Here is a 13,166-nt window from a genome sequence, read left to right as displayed (position 1 = left end):
GTAATCTGCCATAATGAAAAAAGAACAATATACAAGGTTTAACCTATGTATTGGCAAATGATGACAATATTTAATTGTTGCAGGGCACAACCATAGCATTCAGGGTTCAGCCTGTGTACATGTTTTAAGGTAGAGAAAGTACAGGGCCAAAGAACCACAGCAACTCAGTTAGGCCAATTTGCAAAGCAGTTAGTGTCTGATAAAGAATCCGGGTCTAATAAAGAACTGATTAAGACAGTGAGCTACTTGGAGCAGCACCCTGGTGCCTTTGCTGATGTTTTTCCTCCTTTGTAGGGATAATAGTTGTCCTGGAAACAGAACTTCCTCATCCATTGCCACAGCTTGCCCTCTTCCCAAACTGTTTAGCCCCAGGGAAAGAACTGGGGTTTGGAAATGGGAGTCTGTGCTTGGACCCCAGACCTGTTCCTCTTGTGACCCTGACAAGTGAATTCTTATTACTGGGCTTTACTTTTTCCCTCTTGTCTTAATAAAATAAATAACCGAAAGACTCTTCTTTGTTCTCTGTCATCTGCTTGGCAACATAACATCTGGAAGTTTGGAATGCTTGAGAAGTTAGGCCCAAATCCACCCTTATCACAAGTCTGTAATGTCCGTTCCTATGAAAAATCTTTCCCATATATCATTGCTCCTAACGTCTGTCTACCCTGGGGTTGGTAACATGCGGTTTGTTTGCAAGACATAAATTTAAATTGATTACTCTTTGATGACCATCTGAATAATTTTCACTCTTTTTCCCTGTTCACCTTTTTCAAATTAGGGAGTGCCTTTTCATCAGACTCTCAAAATTAAATTATGAGAAGAAGGTGGCCAGTCCTTCCCTGTGGTCAGCAGCGAGGCTGCCCAGCCCACTTCCGTTCTGTTCTCTCTTCACCTTCCTTAGGGCCCTAGGGTGTGGCTGGTTAGTAGGGGGTTGTGTTATTTTTTCTACCCCCAAATAAAACATGCCATTTATCAAAAACACCTAAAAAGGGGACATAAAAAAAGAAAAACTGAACAACCCGCGGAGGATTGGAACATGCTTATTATGTGTGAAGTTGTCAGTAATGAGTGCCATGCTCGCCCTCCCCTACACCCCCACCACATACACACACTGCTAAGCCTGAAAGGAGAAGGAAAGGGCGCTGGCTATTCAGTCCCAGGCAGACCCTGTCAGAATGTGCAGACTGTTCACAGGCAGGCTGTTTCTTGATGATTTTGTTTTGAGCCCCAAATAACCTTTCAGAACAAAAGCAACAGCTTCCTTATATGCTGGGGAACCCACTTGTGGAATTTGTCCCCGGGTCTTAGGAACCTAGACATACGATGTTAAGAAAAATTCTTCAGGCAGAGGTGGCGCGCATACTCTCCGCTCCCCACCCCCCCACCCCACCCCCCGTGTAGCCACTGCATAGCGTTGATCTGGACTGGTCATGGGAGGTTTTCCAGACTGAGGATTTTGAGAAGCGCGATTCTCTTAGGGAGGTTACAAACCCTTCAGTGACAGCTTTCCAAGAACTGCTCTGTGCGCCTCTCCGGCAGCCTCCCGGCTCACTGCAGCTCCGACGACGTGATAATCGGAGCCCCTGAACTCCTGAAAAGTCTTCTTGTTCTGCCTGCCACCCTCTCAGTCGTCGTCAGAATTCTCCAGCTATGAATCCCCTATTGTCTGCAGGAGCCCAGGATCCCCACACCATGCTTAGGCAGGAATGCGAGCCTCCTAGGTCTGGCTCTCAGTACAACCTTATCCAGCAGGTCACAAAGCCCCATTTATACGCAGCTCCTAAGTTTTTATCAGAACTCTTTATCGACTCAACCCCATGTATCCTCCAGGGTAGTCAAGAGATGTTTGGTAATGAAGCCCATTTATCCTCACTTTCTCAATTGGCACACTTAAAATTCCGACATTTATGTTCACACTGTCTTAATTTTGGATGTCAAAGGTAGTCTGGTAGACAAGGAGCATTGCCCACGGAGAACTGACCCCCATGGAGGAGCTCACCAGAGCCCCCAAAAAGACATGAGGTTTGTCGTAGCACCAATCACTGCGTGGCGCAAACATAAGAAGTCAGTGTTGTCCCTCTCCTGCATTCTGTGTGCCACCCAGAAACAGTGCCCGAGTCTCACACTCTGCAAAATAGGATTAGCCACTCCTTGATGGGGAAACCAAGGTGCAGAGAGATGAACTAGCTTGTTTATATGCACGTAAGGGCTGAGCTGAGTCTCAAACCCAGGCCTCCCACTGCAAGGCTCCTGGCATCGCTGCCTCACTCCCTTGCCTCCTATCGCCGATGCGCTCTATGAGCAAGCTGACTCAGTCTTTATCCCAGATGTATAAAGAATTGTGGACTCCGGGCTCTTACTACCTTTTGGTCAGCTGAGTAATGAGATTGGCTTTGACGAGCATGAGCATAGGGTAAGGGCAAATTTGGAACCAGAAGCATATATGTCACCTGTCAATAGGTGGCAGTATTCACCTAAATCTCTTCCAAGAGGAGTCTGCCCAGGTTGCTTGGCCTAACACCATCCCCAGGGCCATCTGTGTTCTATGTTGTACCAGATTTGGTCATAATGAATAGGGTGTGCAACAAACTTGGTGCTAATGGGTCTCGAGCATGCCACTGCCCTGTGAGATTGGGACATTGGTGGGGTTATGGTAGGGTACTGTGGTTCCTATAGAGGTATGAGAATCCCTCTCCCTTTGGGCTACTCACTTTTACTGGCAATTCAAACCCAGGGATGATTTCTGTGTCTTTACCTACTTTAAACATGTTGTGCAGGATACTCAAATAAATTAAGAAGAAAATGGTGAATGCCCTAGGATCTGATCGTTCATAAGCAGGGGTAAGAGTGGGGTGGGGGAGTGGTTGCTCAGATGAAGATAGGAAAGCAATGAGCAGATTGTCTGGTTCTAACGTCTCCAAAACCTTGTATATACATATACATGCCCATCAAATCACACGAGCGTGAACAGGCATGAAAAGCAGCCCAAAGGCAAGCATGCAAACACACAGGTAAAAATGGTTGAGGGCAATAGTCATGATGCACACAGACAAGAAACCTAGCTGAATTTTCGGCAGACTTCCTCCTCTTTCTGTGTTCTCCCCTCCTCCCACTTCCTTAATAAAGTAAATGTTAACGCCTAAAATAGGTACAGTTCAAAGTGTTAGTCCTGAGTCAATTTTTATCTTCTGACTGGCACCAGGAGCCTTCTCAAAGCAGAATGTAGTGTTCCGAAGTCAAGAGGACAGGTGTGATGTGGGAGTCCCCTCCACGTGCTGTGATTACCATTAATGAATACAGAAACTGCCTTGGCTTGTTGATAGGGCAGAACTTAGGCAGGCAGGGAAAACTGGACTGAGTGCTGGGAGAAGGAAGGCGGAGACAAGACACCATGGAGCCACTGCAGGAGATAGATGTGCCGAAATTTTCCTGGTAGGCCACAACCTTGTGGTGATATACAGATTGATAGGAATGGGTTAAATTAATATGTAAGAGTTAGCCAATAAGAAGTTAGAGCTAATGGGCCAAGCAGTGATTTAATTAATACAGTATCCATGTGATTATTTCAGGTGTAAGCTAGCTGGGTGGCCGGAAAGAACAAGCTGCCTCCTCCAACACAGGTGCTATGGCAGATGAAAGGGTAAGAGAAAAAAGTGAAAAATTCTTAGCGCATCCCTGCAGTGGCTTCTCCATTTTCAGCTGGGATGCTTGGAACTGATCATGTCCTATGATGATCAAGAAACAGCCATCAGAGGGATCCTCTTTCGTGGAAGCAAGGCCTTGACTCAAATCAGAATCTCAGTAGACCAGACTCATGTAGACAACCTCTGACTGGCCGATGTTCTCTGGAAGGTGTTCTGCCTAACTATATATGGGACGCTAGTTCATCTCTCTTTTATGGACCAAGTGACTTTCACTCTCTAGCTGAGGTATCTGCGACTCTGATAGCATTCTCAGTTTGCGGCTACTTCTATAAGAAATACTTGGGGTCTACCTACTTTACATCCTAGATTAGAACCTCCCTGAGGGCAAGACTCAGCTTGTTAACTTTTGACACCCCCCACGATATTGTGCAAGGAAGATGATTTTTAATACATATGTGTTTCTTTGAATGGAATTAAAGAGAACTCTGAGGCATATATTCTATTTTGTCTATTTTTTCAAAGAAAAAATGCAGCTTGGCTGTTGGATACAACACATGGGTCATAGTTCTGATTTTTCATGTGATTTTTCCACTTTGTGTAGCCTTTGTGACCTTGGCCCTCTCTTGTCCAAACCCACCCCACCCCTACCCACTAGAACCAATAATTAACTAATTTAGTGTTATTTATAGAATTCCCCAGTCATACGAAGGGTAAAAGCAGAGGTTTGCTGACACAAAGGTTGCTCCAAGGACATGCAATGACCTTGTGGTGTCTATCATTCCAATCATTGATATTTCCTGCCTTATGTGGTTTGCAGACACAATCCAAACTCAAAAGCCCAACACAGCAGAGCTGTTTCTTCCTGGCCGTGATCGCTGTTTGCCATATTAGGGCAAAGCTAAGCACAAGAGGCGACATCTTTCTTCAAAAGCTCACCAAGTTACCTCCTACCCATTAGGCATATCAGGAGATACCAGCATGCTCAGGAAATGAGTTACTTGGGCTGGATGTCATGGGCATAATGATGCTGTCAATATCAACGGCCCAACTGCAGGTGGTCTACTGGGGTACTGGGGTGTTGGATGGACTGGCCATTCCTACTTTTTCCTACTCTGCTCCCAGCTTCATCCACAGCCATGGTGATAAACCTGATATGATCAGCCCCCCACCCCCAGGACAATGACTATAACAAGAAACTATGAGAAAAGAACATCCTCTTTGGATGGTCTCTAACTCCTGCTGGAGTCTCTCCCCTCTTGCTACTCCAATCTGACATAAAAGCAAAACAAACCAAACAAACAATCAAAAAACAAGTGGCCATGGCAAGGAATGGTAGTCTAGGTTCCGATCCTCCATGTAAGCACTTCTCAACAGGCTTCCCAGCCTTTCCTAACCTCAAAACAACCAAGCAAACTGGAACAACACGGTAGGAGTTGTGCCAACCAAGACCTCAAAGGAGAAGACAGCAGAGCTTTTCTGCAGAAGAACCTAACAGGTCGACTTGCAGCATCTCTTGGCAGTTACTGAAGTCTTCCGAAAGAGCCTCTTGTTCTTTTCACATGATCAGCCTTTTTCCCTACTGAGAGAGGGGACCAAGCAATGCTCTCTGAAGGTCCATTTGCAGTGCTCACACAGTTGTGAAACCCAGAGACTGATGGAACATGGACAAGAGAAGGGAGTCTTTGCCCAGATGCTGTATTTCTCTCCAAGTACCTCTGGTTTGGATTGTGTGCTCCGAGGCTTCTGAGTCAATCTATATGACCACGTGAGCCCCTAGAGGGCACTTAAAGATGCTTGCGAAAGTTCTTCATCAGGGTCATTAATGTTTGCTTAAAAATAAATAAACCAAGGATTGTTGACATATTATTAGGGCACCATCTCTATTCATGGTGTCTTTGACAAGCTGATAAGATGTTTCTGTTGATGGGATTGATACCTATTAACACTGGAGCATCCCAGCCTGAAGTGATGTCGGTGAGCCCCTTTGGGAAGGAGGGCAATTTCACCAGGAATCTGGGTAGTGGTGATGGCCAGTCGGTTTGTAAAGAACACTCTTCTTCCTCTGATGCCTTACTTCAGCTGCCCACCCAAAATGTGCCAATCAAAAAATAGCTGTTACAGTCTCCCAGGAATAGTTCTGTTTGGTGTTTGAGTCCTGGGTCCCAAGATGTAATCTGAGAAAGGCTCCTTCATCCCTCAGTGAGCTGCTAAGTAAATACATTTCAAAAGAGCCTCCTCACCCTTTCCCAGGCTCTCTTCCTCATTCACTGCACAGCCTGGGTGCTCCTGAGCTAATATTTGAGTGACTGGCCTGTGAACCACCCCTGCCAAATCGCTCACCTTCTAACCATCACGAGGAATGTTTCATCTGTTTGACAAATGGGAACACCTCCTCAGCTGATCCTTACAGCTACTTCACATCAGTTACTGGCACTGAAGGCAGAGTCCCATGGAACCTTTATTACAATGGGAATTCAGGGTACTAAGGTAAAGAAAGAGGAACAAGGAAGATGGCTGTGTGTTCCCAATCAAACCCAGGAATGGAGTCCTTGGTCTTAGATGGAACCTGATGATCATAAAGGCAGTCAACCCTTTATGTTCAATACCCCCCTGTAAATGCCATGGTCCATGTTACGATCACCCTGAGCTGAAAATAAAAAAATAAAAACTTCTCTATTTTTATAAGAATGCCAGATAGATCATCAATTGTCAGGGACACCTGCTTAAATCACACAGCGACAAAGAGGTATATGATGAACTTAAGGGAGAGAAAAATAAAATAAAACAAAGGGAAAAAGTTGTAAGTATGCATTTAGGAAGGTTGTAGGGTTCTAACTCATTCCATTTTGGCCTCTCTGTTGTTTATGGCTTGTTCCCAAGGACACTGGGTTGGCCCTTGGACTACAAGTCTGGGTCTCATTTTCATGATCCCATGCCAAGCCCCTTCCTACACTGATGTGACTCTGAACTTCCCTGATGGTGGACACAAGAGTAATCTTTGGCCTTAGATTACTCTACAGCAAGAATCAGAGTATTCTGTGTGCTCTCTACTTGATGCATTCCTTCCTTAGTATCTCCAGTCCTATAGGATGCCCCTTACCCAGCAGCAAGGTGGTAGAGAGAATTGGAGGTTGGTGGTCTTCATGCCACTCATCGTCTGGAGAGAAAAACCACAATTTTACTGAGAGATGTTGGAGATGATGGTGGTAAGGCCTTCCCCTGTATTGACATCCCAACTGCAGACTCTTCTAGTTCTTGAGTCCTCAGTGCTTACTCTGTCCCACATGAACAGAGCCACCCATTCCCATTGCTCATTTGCTGCAGTGACAAGGAAGACCAGGACTTTCCTATGCCCCTTGCAACTCCAGAGAACATTTACTTCTCAGAGCAGTTAACAAAACCCCAAGGACATGTTCTCTATCTCTCTGGATATGTGCATGAGAGGATCAAGTGGAGTGGCATTTTACTTGTATTTTAATAAATAAAGCTTGCCTGGGGATCAGGAAAGTAAAACAGCCACACTGGCTAGTCTTACAGACCAGCCAGCAATGACATACACCTTTAATCCCAGTAGCCACAATAGTTGCCATAGGAACCAGGCAGTGCATGACTTTAATCCCAGTGGTGCACACCTTTAATTCCAGCCCTAGAGAGAATTATAAGATGCGAGGGGGCAGCTCTCAGACACAGTCTCATTCTGAGAGATTCCTGGAGGCAAGATCGCCATTTCAGAATGAGATCAAGGTAAGAGCCAGTGGCTGGCTGCTTTGCTTTTATCAGGCTGAACCACCTCCCAAAATGGATTGTGGATGTTTGTCTTTGTTTAGAGCATTGGTTACAAATTGTTATGGATAATGGGGGTCAGGAAAAAACTAAACAAATAAGATTAGATTCACAATTCTTATTTTGAAAAGAAGACAAGGGGAAGTACTGTGGGATATTGCTCTTGTACACTGTAAAGATTTGTTACTCATACTGGTTTAATAAAATGCTGATTGGCCAGTATACATGCAGGAAGCATAGGCTGGACAACCAGACTCGGAGAATTCTGGGAAAATGAAAGGCTCAGTCTGCAGTCACCAAGCAGATGCAGAGGAAGCAAGATGAGAATGCCTCACTGATTAAAGGTACCAAGCCACATAGCTTAAATAGACAAGAATTATGGGTTAGTTTAATTTGTAAGAGCTAGTTAATAATAAGCCTGAGCTAATAGGCCAATTAGCTTATAATTAATACAAGCATCATTGTGTTTTGTTGGGAATGAATGGCTGTGGGACTGGGCAGGAGAGAAACTTCTGTCTATAATCAAGCATCTAGGAGCAGTGCTGTCTCATCAGCCAACTATGGAGTTCACTGCTACATGGCAGAGCCAATCATAGCAGTCTTAACTGACTGAATTAAACTCAAATAGGTCAAAGAGAGCTGCATGTGTCCCAGTGAAACACATTTTCACTTGGATAAGAAGAGCTCATTTTTGAGCTTAGCAGCCCTGAGTGCTGGAAATTTTGAAGTCAGACTGCATCAGACATTACACAAGGACCCCAGAGTTACAGTTTCAGGGTCTGTGTGAAAAAGGAAACAACTCTATTGCTTTTAGTTAACCTAAAATCACCTCTTTCTTCTTTCCTATGAATCTATAGTTCCCTCTATTGCACAGTTAGGAGCTCTTCAGGTTCAGGATGCTGGAGAACACTAAGGAGGTGGGCTGCCTAATCTGGCTATCTCACAGAAATACCATTTAAAACAGGGGAGAGTAAGGATTCTAGGTTGCTAGTTACTACATGTAAATCTTTGCCAAGTTGCTTGATATGATGTGCCATGTTCTTATTTCTTAGAGGGAATTAATAGCAATCAGCTTGTAGGATTGACTCAGATGGGTAGATGGTTCAGTGATAAAGTGCTCATCAGAAAAACACAAACATCTAAATTTAAATTCCTAGAATTTATGGAAATCCAGAGAAGGGATAGAGAGTATGTTTAATCTCTGTGTTCTGTGGTGAGATGGGAGGTAGACAGGAAAATTCTTGGGAAATCATAGGCCTGACCACTCAGAGTATGTAGCAAAACCAAACCAAACCAACAAAACAAAACAAAACCCAAACAAATCCAAAGACCTTGTCTCAAACAAGGTGGAAAGAAGGTCCAAAGACTTGAGGGTGTCCTCTGGCCTCAACGTGCACATACACGCATGCACACATACACCGCCACCGCTACCTCCACTCAACCAGTGAGTGATGGCTGGTAAGAGGACCACTTCCAGTCCTATTAGCTAACTGGACATGACTGCATGCTGAAGAATGATCCTGGGGTAAAAGTAAAACCATGTTGAAATTCCACAAAACAGCTGGCTAGCACAGCACTGACTGAGCCTCTTGCTCACTTACTTGCACTTGAGAGCAGAGAGGATGGGAACAGCTCCATTCATGATCTATTTCACCCTGTGCCACTGCCCTTCAAAACGTTCCAGGGATGGTGAGATAGGACAGCCTATATGTGGCTTGAGTGAGTTTGACCCTTGACCAGGGAGAGCATTGATCACTGTAGTAATTGGCTCAGGGATGATCATGTGACTCGGGCCAATGGGAATCAGCCTTGGCTACCAGTTAAGAGACTAGCTATCCATACACTTTTTGGAAGTCAGTGTTAATCAAAAATATGGAGCTATGGAGCTTGTTCAAAAAGTAGAAAACATTGCTAAACGATAAAGTCTTTAAAAATATGACATCACTTCTATAGTGTGATAGGGTGTGGTACAAGAGTAACAATGGAAAATTCTAAAAAATTATAATATCTTAGTGTTAATTTTACTTGGACAGGGTCTCATTTTGAGCACAGACTGGCTTCAAGCTCACTATGTGGCCCAGGCTGGCCAAGAACTCACACAGTCCTACCTCAACCTCTCTGAGTATGGGAGTATCAAGTCTAGTGTCATAAATATTAAGATTTTATTACTGTGATCCTGATTGATCATAACATTTTTTTCTGACTTGATTTTTCAGAAAATTCATGTTTTATGTTCTCAATGTATAATTCTAGTAACTTGATTTTTAATTTCTATAATTGAAAACAACGTAAGTTATTCAGTTGACCTTGACAAATGCAATGTTGTGATTAATTCTGGGTAATTTTTAATTGCCAGGGTTTTCTGCTGGCACAGAACAACTGGAGCTGTTGAGAGAATTTCAAAATCCACAATAATATTTGGATAAATAACTTAGAAATAAAAATGGTAATATATCCACACTGGTAATTTTCATGGAGCAATTTTTCCAAAAGATTTCATTCTACATGAATGGATCTTCTGGACTCTGAAGTAAGCCTTCCATACAAATGTGCACAGTGTCCTGCCTGTGTTTCCGCTGGTATTCTTTAGAACCTGGAGAGGCTTAAACTGAGCACAGCCACATACACTTATCCCTAAAAATGCCTGTTATAGGGCTAAAGAAATGACTCAGTGGTAAAGCCTGTGCTCACAAGTAGGAGGTCCTGAATGTGAACCCCTGCCTGTAAAGCCAGGGTAGAACATCTACAATCCCAGCCTTCCTACACTGATGGGAGGGAGACAGGAGACTTTCCAGTACATTAAAGGCCAGCTAGTATACACAACAGCAAGCAAGAGCCCGTTTCAAAGAAGGTAAGAGGTGAGGTTTAACGCTCAAGGTTATTCTCTGACCTTCACATGTATACCATGGCACTCAATATACCTGCACTCACATATGTGAACACACACACACCACACATCATAAATATGTATGAACAAGTGCATACACACACCACACATCTGAACATGTATACGCCTGACCATGTACACACATCACACACACACATGGACACATACATACATCACACATTATACAGAAAGACAGGCACACACAAGGACACACAGATACACACACCATGATTTTCAAAAAAGAATGTTTCCATAGTCTATCATTACTTCTTTAACTCTACAGAGAATAACTTTAAAAAGATTTTTCTTATTAATAGTTGATTCATTTTAAAGTTCATGTAAAAATAATGTCCCTACCTTTAGAGTACAATTATCTTTAAATTTAATTTATACTTAGAGACAGAAGAAAAAAAATAGCAAAACCAAGCAAAAGTTAACATGCTAAAAAGCAGGTTAAAAAAATAATTTTTCCTTCTTAATTAAAAAAAAACTAATTTTTGTGTTACTTTCATACATACTTAGTTTTGGCTGGTTCCCAGTTTTCCTCCACTGCATTCTCCCACCCCAGGACCCCTTACGCTTTCAGTCACACGTGTGCTATGGCTCCGTTACTCCCTCCTCCAAAACCTTCTTTCCTATTTCCTGGCCCCTGTTAGGTTCCTTGCCTCTACCCACATTTACTAACAACAAAAGTTAAAATTCTAAAGGACAAGTTTAACCAAAAAGGAACAACACAAAAAAGTGGAAAGAAGTCCCATATTTATGAATTTAAGGAATTAATATTTTTGTGTGGGGGTACTCCTGTGGGTACAGGAGCAAATGCGTGGGTGTGTACACATAGTTGTGGCTGTGCATTTGGAGCCAGGGAACAAGTTTAGATGTCATTCCTCAGTTTATCCACAATTGTTTTGAGATGGGGCCTCTCATTGGCCTTGGGCTAGTCAACTGGATTAGGCTGAATATCCAGCAAGCTTCTGTGGTTCTGGGATTATAAGCCACAAACCACCACAATTTATTATTATTTTATTTTTATTTTTATATTTTGGTTTTCCAGTGTTTCTCTTAGCTTTGGAGCCTGTCCTGGACAGTCCTCTTGTAGACCAGACTGGCCTTGAACTCACAGAAATCAACCTGCCTCTGCTTCCCAAGTGCTGGTATTAAAGGCACATGCCACCACTGCCCAACTCACACTTTATATTTTTATATGGATTCTGGGAATTGAACTCAGGTCCTCAGGCTTTCACTGCATTTACCAACAAAGCCATCTTCTCAGCCAAAGTATTCACATTGTTAAAGCATGTTTTCTAGCCTAGAAAACATGTAACGGTTCAGTGCAATCTCTGCCAAAATAACAATGACTTTTTTTTTATAGATAGATAGGACAAACAACACTGAAGTTTAAATAGAATCACATAAAACCACAAGAGTCATAGCAATCTTGTGAGGGAAGATCAAAGCTGCTGATATCACACTATCTGATTTCAAAACATACTTCAAAGCTATAATAATCAAAGCAATATGGTACTGACATTTTTTAAAAAGCAGATATATAGGTTAATGCAACTGAATGCAGAGCCCAGAAATAAATCCACATATCCACAGCCAATAGATCTTTAGCAATGGGTCCAAGAACACAAGGTAGTGGCTTCTCTTCAGTCATTCTTGTTGGGAAACCCACACACCCACAGGCAGGACAGTGAAAGTGAACATGTGCCTACGTTCAAGTATCATAACAGGTGTTCTAAGTATACGACTGTACCTTGTAAAATGATGACCATAAAACTTAGGGAGAACCTTCTGGAAACTGATTTAACAATTAACTTTAAAGCCTGATCCCCAAAGCAAGTCAACAGTAATGACAAAATGGGTCATGGTAAGCTTAAAAAATATCTTTTGCACAGTAGAAGAAACAACCAAGAGTATGAGGAGACAATCAGACAATCTACAGAGTAGGAAGAAATCATTCCTAACCCTCCTCTTGATAACAGGTCAGTCTCCAAGATAGGAACTCCAACCACACAAGACCAAGCAAACCAGATTTTAAAATTGGGAAAGGGCCTGGATAAACATTTCTTATAATAAGACCTGCAAATTGCTATCAGGGTTACGAAAGCAATGCTCAACATCCCCAGTCATTGGGAAATGCTAGCAGAAGCTGCCGGATGGGGCTGAAGCAATGACTCGGGTGGGGAGAGAGCTTGCCGTGGCAAGCCTGCTAACTGGAGTTCAGTCCCTGGGACCGCAGCAGGAGAGATCTGCGTCCTGAGAATTGCCCTCTGATGGCCACATTTGTGTCATGTACACTCACACCTACAATACTAATGGAATGCCTTGGAAACCCACCACTGGGGGCTGGAGAAATGGCTCCCCAGTTAAGAGCACTGACTGCTCTTTCAGAGGACCTGGGGTTACATAACAGCTCATAGCTGTCTGTAGCTCCAGTTCCAGCAAATCCAAAATCCCATTCTGGCCTATGAAGGCATTAGGTATGTAAGTGGGTATACAGACTTCCATGCAGGCAAAGTACCCATACACACAAAATAAAATTAAAATTACCGTATAGTCCATCGATTATAAAAAGACAAATTATAAGGTTGGAACCTTATAGCAAGGGAACCCTGCCCAGTATTAGTGAGATTATAAATTATTGGAAACAACATTGAGGCTGCCTGATAAATTAAAATTAGAACTATCATACACATTTTCCATATATCCAAAGATGCTGAAACTGATACAGCAAAGAGATGTCTACATTCTCACGTTTACTTCAGTATTTTTCACAATAGGGAATATATGTCCGCTGACCGATGAATGGATAAATCAGGCAGTGTCCACAGTCGAATATTATTTAG

This window comes from Arvicola amphibius, chromosome 4, assembly GCF_903992535.2.
Source record: "Arvicola amphibius chromosome 4, mArvAmp1.2, whole genome shotgun sequence".
Taxonomy (NCBI): domain Eukaryota; kingdom Metazoa; phylum Chordata; class Mammalia; order Rodentia; family Cricetidae; genus Arvicola; species Arvicola amphibius.
The sequence above is the reverse complement of the archived record's forward strand: the minus strand, read 5'-3'. Positions refer to the sequence as shown.